At 52.9% G+C, this 15,003-nt stretch overlaps 1 protein-coding gene and 1 long non-coding RNA gene across 2 annotated transcripts in view; one reads left to right on the top strand and one right to left on the bottom strand.

Moving 5' to 3' along the window:
• Positions 1-15,003, bottom strand: part of CCDC197 (coiled-coil domain containing 197) — a 37,922-nt gene that overhangs the window by 13,164 nt on the left and 9,755 nt on the right. The gene's annotated exons all lie outside the window — the stretch shown is intronic.
• Positions 253-11,493, top strand: LOC132343379 (uncharacterized). Its single transcript, XR_009492206.1, has 3 exons — positions 253-3,820; positions 9,110-9,206; positions 9,547-11,493. It is a non-coding gene; the product is annotated as an uncharacterized lncRNA (long non-coding RNA).

Genomic DNA, 15,003 nt, shown 5'->3' with positions numbered 1-15,003 from the left:
TTCAGGGAAGGGCTGGAGAGGCATTGGTGACCTCAGGGTAGGGGGTAGGGTGGACTTGGGCTATTTTTACCCTTCTTCTTTCAAGGCTGATCTTTCTTGATACCCTACCTTGCAAGTTTCCCAAACCCTACTGGCTTGTCCTGGGACTCCCTTTTTGCCTCCTTTAACCTGATTCTGGGTAGCTATAGCTTGGGTACTTCCCTAGGTGGGATAGTCAGCAACCATGGAGGATTCAGCCCCTCTCTCCTCCACCCCCCTGCCACCACCCACCCCCCCCCCCCCCCACAAGGCTAAGGATGAAGCCTGGCCTCGGGCAGGGGAGGTGGGGGAACAGAAGGAAACTTCCGGACCTAAACCTGGTCCTGGCCCTGCCCCTGCCTAATGCTCAGCCCTGTTACCTGGTGCAGGGCCTCTGTCACCAGCGGGGACCTGGGCACAGTGCCTGCCTCTGATACACCTGTTGCATTCACTGCCCAGTTATCTGGCCTGGCCTTCCGCACTGGAGGCCCCATTCAATCAGAGCGGGGGCTCTGCAGAGGGCAGCCTGGGAGGGTCTCACCGGGGAGAGCGTCAGGAGGGGCTGCAGTGAAGGCCGAGGTAGGGCAGGGGCTCTGCAAGTGCAGAGACAGGCCTGGGCTTGAGGGCAGGGTGTGAGGTCGGGTCTGTGGCTGGAGCTGGGCAGGGGCTGGGGCTATGACTAAGGCTGGGGCAGGCTCTGGACCAAAGGTTGAGGATGGGGCAACAGCCAACCCAGAGGAGCTGGGTTGTTATTCTGGGACAGTTCCCCAGCTTGCACTCTTCAGCATTCCCCTCATGACTCTTCATCCGCAGGCAATGGGTTCGGTCTTAGCTGGCAGAGTCCCTGAGCAGATCCCAAGGGCGCTATCTGACCTCCATGGTTCTGGAGCCCAGAAAGCATTTGTTGAGACCAACCAAGAAACAAAGGTGGACCTGGATCTGGCCTTGGGCTCAGATGAAGGGTTGCTGGTGCTAAGGGAGAGAAGCCCCGGGGCTGCCCAGAAGGTCAGAGCCAGGCCTGGGGGTGGGGCTTGTATGTGGAGGAGGGGCGGAGGAAGTCCCCCCAGTTTTGACAATGTCTGAGATGGTTCTTAAGCTTCCCAGTTGGTAGTAGTGGTAAAGAACCCACCTGCCAATGCAGGAGACATAAGACATGTGGGTTGGATCCCTGGGTTGGGAAGATCCCCTGGAGGAGGGTAAGGCAACCCACTACAGTATTCCTGCTTGGAGAATCCCATGGACAGAGGAGCCTGGCGAGCTACATGGGGTCGCAAGATCACAAATAGTCGGACATGACTGAAGCAACTTAGCACGCATGTATAAGGTGGTTCTTGAAGATAAGAATGAATGAGGATGGACCTAGAGGTGATTGTAACAAGTAGAGTAAGTCAGAGAAAGACAAATGGCAGACATCACTTACATGTGGAATTAAAAAAAAAATACAAATGACTATTTACCAAACAGAAACAGACTTTCAGACATAGAAAACAGACTTAGGATTACCAAAGGGAAAAGGAGGAGGAGAGATAAGTTAGGAGTTTGGGATTAACAAATATATACTGGTGCTGCTGCTGCTAAGTCACTTCAGTCGTGTCCGACTCTGTGCGACCCCATAGACGGCAGCCCACCAGGCTCCCCCGTCCCTGGGATTCTCCAGGCAAGAGCACTGGAGTGGGCTGCCATTTCCTTCTCCAATGCATGAAAGTGAAAAGTGAAAGTGAAGTCGCTCAGTCGTGTCCCACTCTTAAACAAGGCCCTACTGTCTAGCACGGGGAACTCGACTCAGTTCTTGTAATAACCTCTACTGGAAGGGAATCTGAACTAGAATAGATAGGTACATATGGATAACTGAGTCACTTTCCTGTATACCTGGAACAAACACAGCATTATAGATCAACCATACTTCAGTTTTAAAAAGAATGAGTGAGGAGAAGTAAGGTGGAAAGGGCATTCCTGCAGGAGGACTGGCAGAGACAAATGTTCAGAGACACACAGTAGCAGACATGGATCGTGAGAACAGTAGGTTTAGTGGCTAAGTCACGTCTGACTCTTACGACCCCATGGACTGTAGCCTGCCAGGCTCCTCTGTCCATGGGATTCTTCAGGTAAAAATACTGGAGTGGGTTGCCATTTCCTTCTCCAGGGGATCTTCCCAACCCAGGAATCAAACCCAGGTCACCTGCAGTGCAGGCAGATTCTTTACCAACTGAGCTACAAGGGAAGCCCTGTGAGGACAGTAGGTGGATCCTTAAAAGCTGAAGGTGAAGGTCAAAGCCAGGATATGTCTGGGGAAGTTGCCAGCAGGATCCAGAGCATCTCCACCAGGACCTTGGGATGCCTGCAACAGAAACTGGCAGGGCCACTCTGGACAAAGAACACATCTGTGAGAGGCTGTGAGGGATTGCACAGAATCAGAAGAAAGGCTGAAGAGCCAGGTTCAGAGAGGACCAGGTCCCAGGGCAGCCCTGGAGATCCAGACAGCAGGAACTCAGGGTATAACCTCCCAAGTGAATCCTTCCAACCTCTTTCCATAAGCTTCTCCATCCTTAAGAGGCCAAGTCCTTAGAGAATGTGCCCAATTGGCTGAGCCTGGGTCATGTGCCCGCCCCTTGGCTTGACTGACAGTCACATCATGGGCTCTGCCGTGGGGGCTGAAGGTTTCCCAGGGCAAATCCTGAGGCTGTTGACTCTAGAAGGGGAAATGGACCCTGGGCAGGGCTCACTGCACGGAGGCTCAGAGAAGATGGAATAAGGAGTTTGGGCTTTATCCTGAAGGTGATAAGCAGCTAAAGGAGAGACACGGCCAGACTGCCATTTCAGAGCCTGCTGATGGGCTCAGAGTGGAAGGGAGGCGGGCAGGCCAGCCGTGGCAATGTCTAATGCTTTCAGCACACTTGTAAGCACTTCCCACGTGGGAGCTCATTTAATTGCTATTTTGCAGATGGGGAAACTGAGGCCCAGAGAGGTTAAGTAAGTTGCCCAAGGTCTCACCATTGGGAAATTGCTGAGCTATGAAGTTGGGATTCTAGAAGCGTCTGGAAGGTTGAGTTTTGCTGGGACATGGGGTCCTCCAAGGATATAGACTGAGGGAGGTGGCCCTGGGGGAGGCTCCATCAGCGCCCCCATCCCCGGGCGTCAAGCCTTCATTTATTAAGGGCACATGACTGACCCGCCTTCTGCTAAAGCAGCTGCTGGAACAGCCTCACCAGACCCCCATCTCTTCCCAGGCTCACCCTACTCTGTAACCTCATCTCCCAGCAACACAGGGCCCTAAACCACTTGACCCAATACAGCCACAGGCAGGGGGGTTGCGCAGGTGGTGGACCATTCACTTCCCAGGGAGGATTTTATTTTTGGCCTGAAATGTCCCACCCGTGAACAAGACTGGGAGACAGACTGCATGTGGCTCCAGAGATATTTCTCCCTGTCTGGACATACAGATGGGGCTTCCTGGATGGCTCAGAGGGTAAAGAATTCGCCTGCAATGTGGGAGACAGAGGAGACACAGGTCTGATACCTGGGTTGAGACGATTCCCCTGGAGAAGGAAATGGCAACCTGCCCCAGCATTCTTGCCTGGAAAATTCCATGGACAGAGGAGCCTTGGGGGCTACAGTCCAAAGGGCCTCAAAGAGTCAGACATGACTATGCAGGGCCCCACAGAGCCCTATAGAAAGACAGCCACAATTTCCAGGGCACGACGCCTGCTGTGGACTTACTGCTGCCTGGCTCTTGGCCTGGAGTCTCTCTTTGAATTCTCAGCACAATCCTTGCAAAAGGTAGAAGCATGGCTCCATTTTACAGGTGAGGAAACTAAGGATCAATGAGGAGAGGTCACTTGCCAAGGGCACATGGCTCATAATGGGTAGCAGGGCTGGCTGTGCAATCTGTGGGGACCCGGCGCAACAGGAAAAAGCTGGGCCCCTTACTCAGAAAATTAAGAATTTCAAGACAGCGACGGCAGGCCGTAAAACCAATTGGGAATCTTGGGAGCGCAGGCCTTGCACAACTGCATAGGTCCTGCTCGGGATTTGGACCCTGGTCTAGGGGGTCCAGAACCTGTTTTTAAACTCCCACTTCCTTCCAGACCACTAAGCTGCCCTGAACCCTCCTCCCCCCGACACCCCACCCCACCTCCCCCCACCCCTCTCCAGCGACCTACAGCGACCAGGGTAGGAGTCAGGAGCTTACCTCGGGGCTGAAAGGAACTTCAGAAAAGTGGAGATCAAGGTGAGGGAGGCAGGAAGTGCCAAGGTTCCACCGCTGCGGAGGAGCCCGGGTTCCAGACCTCCCAGGGAAGCCTCTATCTCTTGGGCTTCCGGAGAGAGAAATTCAAGGTCAAGCTGTCCATTATAGACAGCTGGGAGCCCACTTCAAGGGCAGAGCCACAATTAAATGGCAATAGAATCCCCTTTTGAAAAGCTTTAACAAGGACAGTGAGGCTGGAATTTGACCCCAGGGCTTGAGTCTCACAGCACAGCAGAAGGGAATGGCAGATCAGGCCTCTGCGCAGAATTCCAGCCCTGCCTGCTCTGCAGCCCCCAAACGCCCCTCAACAGGGACAAAGCTGGCCTTCTGCATCCAGAGGTGATGATGATGCCCAGAACGCAGAGAGTGAGGCTGTGGAGCCAGGCAGTTCGACCAACTGTGTGACCTTAGGAAAAGTACACAACCTCTCTGAGTCTCATTTTCCAGAAATGCAAACTAGAGTTAATAACAACCCAGGATTAAATGAAATAATCCACATAGAACATGTAACAGCATCTCATTTTGGTAAAAATAGTGCGTGTGTGTGTGTACAAAGAGGAAACTCTAGAAGGATAGGAATAAGCTTTTAGGATCTGATTAATATTTTGGGGACAGAGGATGAGGGGAAACCTTCCTCTAACTCTTTGAGAAAAGCAAGCAGCTCTGCCTGACACCTGGTAGGAGTTCTACCAGCCTGAGTTTCCCTTCTCACTCCCTCCAGATCACAGTGGCAGTGCCCACCTGGCACAGGATGCTTGTCTGAGAGTGAGTTTTCACAGAGGGAGGGCCTGAAGCAGCTAAGCCCTGTTGCTGGGGCTGGTGCCAAGGCCGGCTCCAGGGAAGGGGTGGGGAGTCTATGTAGCTGGTGGGGGGTGAGGAGGGGTGACGGGTGGATGGGGGAGTTGCGGGGTGTGGGTGAAGGCGTAGCGAGCATGAGGCAGACAAGCATAGCGGTTCTGCCAGAATCTTGCTAAGACCCTGCACTGCTTAGACTCCCCACCCCCACCGAGATAGACTCTCAGGTATGTCCCTAACCCTCCCTCCCACCCCAGTCCTCTGAGGTCCCAGCTCCAGCCCTCATCCTTGCTCTGCGTCCCCCCAACCTGCCCCGCCCCCCCCAGGAAGGTCTCGGGTACTAGAGCTGGGGCAGCCCTTCCGAGGCCTCCAGGCCCTCCTGGGACAGAGGACAGGGCACTGGCCGGGGCCCCAGGGCCCATCAAGGGGGCTGGGCCTTTCAATGTCTCTGCCATGACATCTTGGCTCCCTCCACGCCCCACACCCCCCACAGCAGCTCAGAGGAACTGCCCTCGAGAAGAGGTGTGGGAAGGGCCTGCTCCAACCACAAGAAGCGAGGGCTGAGTTGTTTAGTCACTAAACTGTGTCCGGCTCTTTGCGACCCCATGGACTGTAGCTCCCCAGGCTTCCCCATCAGTGGGATTTCCCAGGCAAGAATACTGGAATGGGTTGCCCTTTTCTTTCTCCAGGGGATCTTTCCTACCCGAGGATTGAACCCACGTCTCCTGCTTGGCAGGCACATTCCTTACCACTGAGCCACCAGGGAAGCCCACTAGGGCTGAGGGTCACCCGTTAATTATTTCCTCTTTGTCCTAGAACATAACCTTCCCCAGGAAGAGTCTTCAGGGCAATCTGGGGAAACACTGAGGTATAGGGAACAGAAAGGCCTGGGCTCAATCACAGCTCCTCCACACTCCAGCCTTGTAACATTGGCAGGTCACCTCTTTGCTCTGAGCTTCAGTAATGGGGTCATCTTAACGAGGCCCACTGGATCTGCCTTCAGAACCACTCGGATCCATCCACTGGCCCACACCGGTCCAAACCCCCATCTCTCCGACATGGGCCAATGCAGTGACTGTCCCTGCGGGCATCCTACTTCTCCGTCTCCTGCAGGCCAGTCTCCTCCCTGCAGCCAGAGAGGGTTCCTTCAAGAGCAAATCCCCTCTGCCCACTTCCCTGTCTAAAACCAGTGCAATGCAGATAACTGCTTAACCACCTGCTTCCCAGGGTGCAAAGCCATGACCTGTGGTGCTTGCCAATTTCCATGGTGTAAATACTCCCACTGTGGCTGATTTCAAGCTACTAATAGTTTAACAACAGGCAAAAAATCCTGAAGATTTAACAGATGATTGTCAGGAGTGGGCATGAGTTGTCTGCAGCACACCGCTGCTTACAAACCTTCCAATAATTACAAAAGAAAATTAAACCCTGGAGGACCAGGTCCCCAGTGATCTGGTCCCCTATCTCGGCCATTTTCCCCTCATTGGTCTTCCCCTGGCTCACCCCAGGGCCTTTGTACCTGTGGTTTCCTCTGCCAAGAGCACTGTTTTCTCAGCTCTCCATAACATCAATACTTTCTCCCTCTTGCCTTTTTGATCTCAGCTCAGATGCACCTCTCAGAGTGGCCTCCCCTGACCATCTCAAACCCTCTTGACTTCAGCTCACCTTTGGTCTCACTGCATTCTTGTTCTGGGAAAAAAATGGAAAATGGGAAAATTGGGGAAAAAATGAAGCAGTGGCAGATTTTATTTTCTTGGGCTCCAAAATCACTGCAGAAGGTGACTGCAGCCATGAAATTAAAAAATATTTGCTCCTTGGAAGAAAAGCTATGACAAATCTAGATAGCATATTAAAAAGCAGAGACATCACCTTGCCAACAAAGGTCTATATTGTCAAAGCTATGGTTTTTCCCGTAATCATGTAAGAGTTGGACCATAAAGAAGGCTGAGCACCAAAAAATTGATGCTTTCAAATTGTGGTGCTGGAGAAGACTCTTGAGAGTCCTTTGGACAGTGAGGAGATCAAACCAGTCAATCCTAAAGGAAATCAACTTTAGATATTCATTGTAAGGACTGATACTGAAGCTGAAGCTCCAATACTTTGGCCATCTGATGTGAGGAGCCAACACTTTGGAAAAGACCCTGATTCTGGGAAAGATTGAGGGCAGGAGGAGAAGGGGGCGACAGAGGATGAGATGATTGGATGGCATCACCGACTCAATGGTTTGAGCAAGCTCTGGGAGATAGTGAAGGACAGAGAAGCCTGGCATGCTGCCGTCTATGGGGTCACAAAGAGTCAGACATGACTTAGCGATTGAACAACAACATTCTTGTTCAGTTCTATTTTGGTCTTGTTACTCTGGGTTGTCTCTCTCCTCACTGCAATCTGATGTCCACCAGGACAAAGAATGGTCCGTCTGGAATCTTAGTGTCTAAAAGAATAGTATATCTTTCAGGTGGCTCAGTGGTAAAGAATCCGCTTGCTAAAGTAGGAGACTCCGGTTCAATTTCTGGGTCAGGAAGATCCCCTGGAGAAGGGAATGGTAACCCACCACAGCATTCTTGCCTGGAGACTCCCATGGACAGAGAAGGCTGGAGGGCTACACCCCATGGGGTCCCAAAGAGCTGGACTTAGTGACTGAGCACATACACAGAGAAGAATAGTACCAGACACATAGTAGGTGCTCAATAGATGTATGGGTTCAAGCACAGCTTTGGAGACACACATCTTTGGTTTTAAGTCACGGCTCCCCCACCAGTCACGTGCACAACCATCGTCACTTAATCTCTCTGGACCTCAGTTTCCTCATCTGTAAATTGGGGACAGCAGTGTCTGTGTGATGGAGCTGTGAGAACCCAGAGTACAGTGTCTGTTATTACCAGGGTCTCAGAAAATGCGACCAGCTTCTTCAGTTGCATATATCCAATCGCAGGGACTCCGTCCCTCCCAAAGTCACCTTGTCCACCTCTGGGCCACTCTGACTGCCAGAACATCTTCCCTTCCTTACACTGAGTCCAATTAGGTCTCCTCATAGTGTCTCTTGTTAAGTCCTAGTTCCTCATAGGAAGTCTTGTGTTTTCATAACCACGCTGTGACTGTTGGAGCAGACTGATGTCACATTTCAGCATGGCACTGAAGGCAGATGTGACGTTCCTCAGTGGCTCCTCTCCAGTCACGAGCTGTCCCGTCTTGGCACATTGCCTGGCCTTGCTGAGCCTCAGTTTCTTCCTCTGTGAAATGGGGTTAATGTATACCTACCTGAAGTGTAGTTGTGGGGATTAAACTAGCTGATTTACACATACACTTGGGCTTCCTTTGTAGCTCAGCTGGCAAAGAATCCACCTACAATGCGGGAGACCCGGGTTCAATCTCTGGGTTGGGAAGATCCCCTGGAGAAGGGAAAGGCTGCCCATTCCAGTATTCTGGCCTGGAAAATTTCATGGACTGTATAGTCCATGGGGTCGCAAGAAGTCACACACAACTGAGCAACTTTCACAAGACCCCCCCCCCCAGAAAGAGACTGTTATTACTCTTACTCTGCCTGGCGTGGGTCCACTCCCAGAGCCAGAATTTGTGCCACTTTCAGGTCCACAGCCGTTTCCGGTTAAGGCCAGGCCCTCTCTTGAATGCTCTGCAGCCAAGCTGGAAAAAGGGCCTGTTCTTTCTGGGTCGCCCACCCCACCTGCTCCCAGCTGTCAGAGCCACCCCCTCACAGTGGACCAGGGGGAGTCTCAGCACTTCCCAAACTCTCCAGGGATTACCTGACCCTGGGCGGTCATGCCATCATTCAGCTCGGAGGCGAGGCCCCCAGACCCTGTGCCATGAGCTGCCCCATGTGAGGGCTGAGTCCCCCTGGGATGACTTCTGCTGGCTCTCTGGGTGTTGGGGGTGTCCCAATGTCCCTAAAAATGCTGGCAGTGGTAGATGAATGGGGCGAAGGAGACCAAGCTGGAGCCGCAAGGAGGAAGGAGGATGGATTTCTGAAACTAGGAAGAAGGGGCTCAGGGAGAATCAAGTTCTAACCTGGTCCCACGGTTTCCCCATCCCCAGGACTGTGAATACAGTGAGCCACACTCCTGATTACGTCACCTGCGCAGATCTAATGACGGCTCCGCATCCTGGGCTGAGAATGGAAGATCATTGCCAGGTAGGTCTGATCTCATCACGGGAGTCCCAGAAAGGCAGAGCATCTTCTCCAGCTGGTGGCAGGGGAGCGAGTCTGAGAAACTTCACACCCATCTGACACCCTGCCCTCTCTCTCCAAGCGTCCTGTCCTAGATGCCAGCCCCCTCAGGGTTCTGCTGTGAGCTCAGAGCTGAGTCTGAGAATTTGGCCACGTCACTACTGACAGCCAGGGCCTGCTCATGGAAACAGGACCAGGAGGGCCTCTGTGCATGGTCTTGGGGGCATTTTAGGGGTTGATGCTATGCAACTGGGGAGATGTCGGGGTCAGTCCCCTCATCTTTAGACTGTGTTCTTGCCCTTAGGGAAACTTGATGCCACCGCAATACGAGAAAGAAGCAGCCCATAGCTCCAACCTTATGGCAGAAAGTAAAGAAGAACTAAAGAGCCTCTTGATGAAAATGAAAGAGGAGAGTAAAAAAGTTGGCTTAAAGCTCAACATTCAGAAAATGAAGATCATGGCATCTGGTCCCATCACTTCATGGCAAATAGATGGGGAAACCGTGGACACAGTGGCTGACTTTATTTTTCTGGGCTCCAAAATCACTGCAGATGGTGATTGCAGCCATGAAATTAAAAGACATTTGCTCCTTGGAAGGAAAGTTATGACCAACCTAGACAGCATATTAAAAAGCAGAGACATTACTTTGCCAACAAAGGTCCGTCTAGTCATGGCTATGGTTTTTCCAGTGGTCATGTATGGATGTAAGAGTTGGACTATAAAGAAGGCTGAGCGCTGAAGAATTGATTCTTTTGAACTGTGGTGTTGGAGAAGACTCTTGAGAGTCCCTTGGACTTCAAGGAGATCCAACCAGTCCATCCTAAAGGAGATTAGTCCTGGGTGTTCATTGGAGGGACTGATGCTGAAGCTGAAACTCCAATACTTTGGCCACCTGATGCGAAGAGCTGACTCATTTGAAAAGACCCTGATGCTGGGAAAGATTGAGGGCAGGAGGAGAAGGGGACGACAGAGGATGAGACGGTTGGATGGCATCAGCATCTCAATGGACATGGGTTTGGGTAAATTCTGGGAGTTGGTGATGGACAGGGAGGCCTGGCGGCTGCGATTCATGGAGTCACAAAGAGTCGGACACAACTGAGCGACTGAACTGAACTGATAGCTCCGTCTATGCAGGCAGAGTGTAAGTGCTTCAAATCCAACCTATTCTTCTAGTCAGGGGTGACTGGAAATGCCTGTGATCTGAGGGACACGTTAGTCCGCCAATTAGGGGCCCTGTAAGTGGGATCACCAGATTTAGAAAGAAAAATACAGTGCACCTAGTTAAATTTGAATTTCAGATAAACAGCAGGGAATTGTGTAGTGTATCTTATGAAATAATTGGGACTGCTATACGTGGACTGGGTTTCCCTGATGGCTCAGTGGTAAGAATCTGACTGCCAATGCAGGAGACCTGGGTCCAATCCCTGGGTCAGGAAGATCCCCTGGAGAAGGGAACGGCAACCCACTCCAATCTTCTTGCCTGGAAAATCCCATGGACAGAGGATTACACGGGACTGGTGGGCTACAGTCCATGCAGTCACAAAGAATTAGACACGATTTGGCAACTAAAACAACCACATCACTTTGACTAAAGGAGTATTTATTGTATGTCTGAAAGTCAAGTTTAACTAGATATGCTGTATTTTATCTATAAGATACATCAGGCATATGCCAAAGGTTGAATGAAGAGGAGCTGATGAAGGGACAGAGAGGTGGGCAGGATCAAGGGTACCAGGACAGACTGAGGCACTCGGAATTCAGGAACAGTGGGAAGCTGGCACCGTCCCCGGGAGGAAATGATGACCTGGAGCCTGGTGAGAAGCCTCCCAAAGAGCCACAGCCGAACTCGGGCCCAAAGCAGAGGAGGAGCTGGACAAATAAACACCGGACCTCTCCCCTGTCCCGCCTGCAATGAGGGAGAACTGGGTTTGATCTCTGGGTTGGGAAGATCCCCTGGAGAAGGGAAAGGCTACCCACTCCAGTATTCTGACCTGGAGAGTTCCATGGACTCTATAGTCCATAGGGTCGCAAAGAGTTGGATACAACTGAGCAACTTTCACTTCACTTCACTCCCCTGTCCCGCCCACCTGGCTTCCCATTGGCTGGACCCTGTCAAAAGCCAGAGGGCAGGGGGTCTTGGGTGATGCCCTGGTCAGCCTGCCAGGCACTGAAGGGCAGAGCAGGGATCTGAGAGCAAAGGAGCAGTCAGTACAGTGTGGACAGGAGACCAGGGCTTCTTAACCCGCCCTGGGCTCTGTCCCCTTGATGAGATTTAGAGTTCTTTCCCAGCATCTGCCCAGGATGGGGCAGAGTCACAGATGCTATATACAGGCCCCCGGGCCTCCAGGAAGAGGCCCCACATGCAGGCCAAGCAGACATGGCCAGATGTCCACAGGGCCCTTCCCCCCGTCAAAGCATGGCTCCAACTGGCTCCAAGCTCACCGGGGTCTCTGGCCCTTTGCGTCCAAAGCTTTTCCCAAGACTTCTACCAATTTCAGGACCTCTGTTCTCCTGCCCTCCAAGGCCCCTGCTCCAGGTTGGCTACCTCCACCCAGATTGGACGCCCCCTGCCCTCCCCAGTAGGCTCACTGTCTACAGCGCCCACCATTCACCAGTCGGAGCCTGACTGTCCTTCCTGGGAAATGCAGGCAGGTCGTCCCCCACCCACCTCTGCCTCCATATGCAGGGCTGGTCCTCTACAATGCCCTCCTCAGCTGTATCCTTCCTGGGTCCATGACCTTCTCTCTCTGCTGTGTGGAGTTGCTCCCCAGCTCTGAAGGCCCAGAATGAAGTGGGAGTTGCACCCACCCCAAACTTTCATTCAAGTATTTCCCAACCAAGACCCTCTTTCTCTGTCTCTCTTCCTCCCTCACTGCCTCCATCTCTCCCCCCTTGCTCCTCCCAACACCCCCCACCACCACCATATACCTTGCTCTAGGCTGTAGAAAGGAGAGAAACTTCCCCAGTTGCTCCTTGCCATGTGAGAAGACAGCCAGCCACCCACAAGCCAGGAAGTGGACCCTCACCAGACACTGGGTCTGCCGTCACCTTGATCTCAGTCTTCCTAGACTCCAGAATCCTGGAACCTGTGACAGCCCCACCCCAGACCTGCAGGTGATGCCAGACTTTAAGGGATGTCAGTGCAACCTGGGAACCTGGGTCGCTGACTGAGAAGCAAGCTACCCATCCTCTGAAATGCTGGCCTTGGACCGATACAGAGGAGGAATAAAGGCCCATCTTGGCAGCCCCAAAGGAAACCAAACCATCCCTCCATCGTCTCCCCCACAGTCCAAGCCCTCAAGCGTGGCCTGCCCAGCTCTGCTGGCCCAGCGCCTGCCTTCTCTTCCAGCCCACGTCTGCCCTTCCCCACACTCTGCCCTCTGGCCAGGCCCAGCTCCTGTGGTTGCCCAGCTGGCCACCGGCTTCAAGGCCACAGGCCTTGGCTCACGCCTCACCCTTGGCCTGGGATACCCCACACCCACCTGTGCACCTAGAAACTCTGCAGAGACTCAAGGCAGTCTGTTCCTCCTTTGTCGGATGGTCCTGACCCCCACGCTAACCCCTTCCCCTCCTTCTTCCCGGCCTACTCCCCTCTCCCACTCTTCCTGACTCCTCTCCCTTCACTCTCCCTACTGCAATTCCTGACCTCTGCTCCCTGCCCCCCGAGACTGTGTCTCCCCAGGGCTCAGATGTAGCAGTTCTACCTCCCAGCAGCTTCTGGCTCCTGATGGGGCTCATAGCATTTAGTTTGTGCCTCGAGAATAAAAATAGAAATAGTTACAGTCACTGAGCTTCACATAGCCCCGCCCTGAGTGTGTGTTAGTTGCTCAGTCGTGTCCTACTCTTTGTTTTTTAGTTTTAGGTTTTTTTAAATTAATTTATTTATTTTAATTGCAGCCTAATTACCTTACAATACTGTAGTGGTTTTTGCCATAAATTTACATGAATCAGCCATGGGTTTACATGTGTTCCCCATCCTGACCCTCCCTCCCACCTCCCTCTCCATCCCATCTCTCAGGGTCATCCCAGTGCACCGGTCCTGAGCCCCCTGCCTCAGGCATCGAACCTGGACTGGCGATCTATTCCACATATGATAATATACATGTTTTGATGCTTCTCTCAAATCATCCCACCCTCGCCGTCTCCCACAGAGTCCAGAAGTCTGTTCTTTATTTCTGTGTCTCTTTTGCTGTCTCGCATATAGGGTCATCGTTACCATCTTTCTAAATTCCATATATATGCATTAATATACTGTATTGGTGCTTTTCTTTCTGACTTACTTCATTCTGTATAATAGGCTCCAGTTTCATCCACCTCATTAGAGCTGATTCAAATGCATTCTTTTTAATAGCTGAGTAATATTCCATGGTGTATATGTACCACAGCTTTCTTATCCATTCATCTGCCAATGGACATCTAGGTTGCTTCCATGTCCTGGCTGTTGTAAACAGTGCCGACTCTTTGTGACCCCATGGGCTCTAGCCTTCCAGGCTCCTCTGTCCATGGGATTCTCCAGACAAGAATACTGGAGTGGGTTGCCATGCCATTCTCCAGGGGATCTTCCCGACCCAGGGACTGAACCCTGGTCTCCTGCATTGCAGATGAATTCTTTACCATCTGAGCCACCAGGGAAGCCCCAAACTGCCCTAGACCTTCTCATTTAAGCCTTATCTCAACCCCATGAGGAAGGTGCTCCTTATGGTTCTTGACTTGCAATTGAGAACCTGGGGCCCCGAGGGGGCTAAGCCTCCCAGCAGTTTCAGGGGAGTGGGGAGGGGGAGACAGACCCTCAGCAGACCACCCACACAGCACCTACTCTAACCTCTCACCAGCCGCTCTACAAAACCTGCCCGAAGGGTGAAGGGACAGACCAGCGCCGATCCTGGCGGGTCCGACACAGCCACGTGCAGACAGGTGGAGTGGGAATGGGGCACAGAGAGAACGAAGCTGCAGAAGGCATGGGAGGGGGGTGCAGACAGGTGGAGTGGGAATGGGGCACAGAGAGAACGAAGCTGCAGAAGGCATGGGAGGGGGGTGCAGACAGGTGGAGTGGGAATGGGGCACAGAGAGAACGAAGCTGCAGAAGGCACAGGAGGGGGGTGCAGACAGGTGGAGTGGGAAAGGGGCACAGAGAGAACGAAGCTGCAGAAGGCATGGGAGGGGGGCTGCCCACAGGGGCCTTGGAGAGCCCACCAAGGAGTCCAGGCAGCACGTGTCAGAGGCAGCCTGTTTTGATTCTCCCAGGATCCACGTGCCCCTGGGGGACGCAGCACCCTCACCCCCGACAGGCACCTGACGGCAAGGGTCAGGAGCCAGGCCACTGGGCACTGCAGCCTGGAGACTATCTTCATGCCCCAACAGTCCCCTCTCCCAGGACGCGTGGCATGGCAAACACCTGATCCTGCTATTTAGCGTTGCTGCTAAATAGAGGGCGGGAGGCCCAGAGAGAGGGACGAGCCCGAGGGGCCAGCTGACCAGCTGGGGCCACCCACAGGCCCCGCATCAACAAGAGGAGCCCAGGGGTTGGCAGACATCCTCCAACCCCGCTCCCCCGGCACAGCCCTGACTGCTGGCAGGCACCGGTGTGCATCCAGGTCACAGGCTCTTCAGTGGCCAGGAGCGATGACAGTGCAGTTTGGAGGGGACGCTGGCTGACTTGAGTGGCACCAGGAGAACTGGAAAGTAGAGGGGAAAGGAAAGAACAGAGACAGAGGAGAGTTTTCCTTCCGGCACCTGTAATAACTGAGTCAGCTTGGACTCG

This window comes from Bos taurus, chromosome 21, assembly GCF_002263795.3.
Source record: "Bos taurus isolate L1 Dominette 01449 registration number 42190680 breed Hereford chromosome 21, ARS-UCD2.0, whole genome shotgun sequence".
NCBI classification, from domain to species: Eukaryota; Metazoa; Chordata; class Mammalia; order Artiodactyla; family Bovidae; genus Bos; species Bos taurus.
Note: the sequence above shows the minus strand (reverse complement) of the source record. Positions and strands in the feature narration are given on the sequence as shown.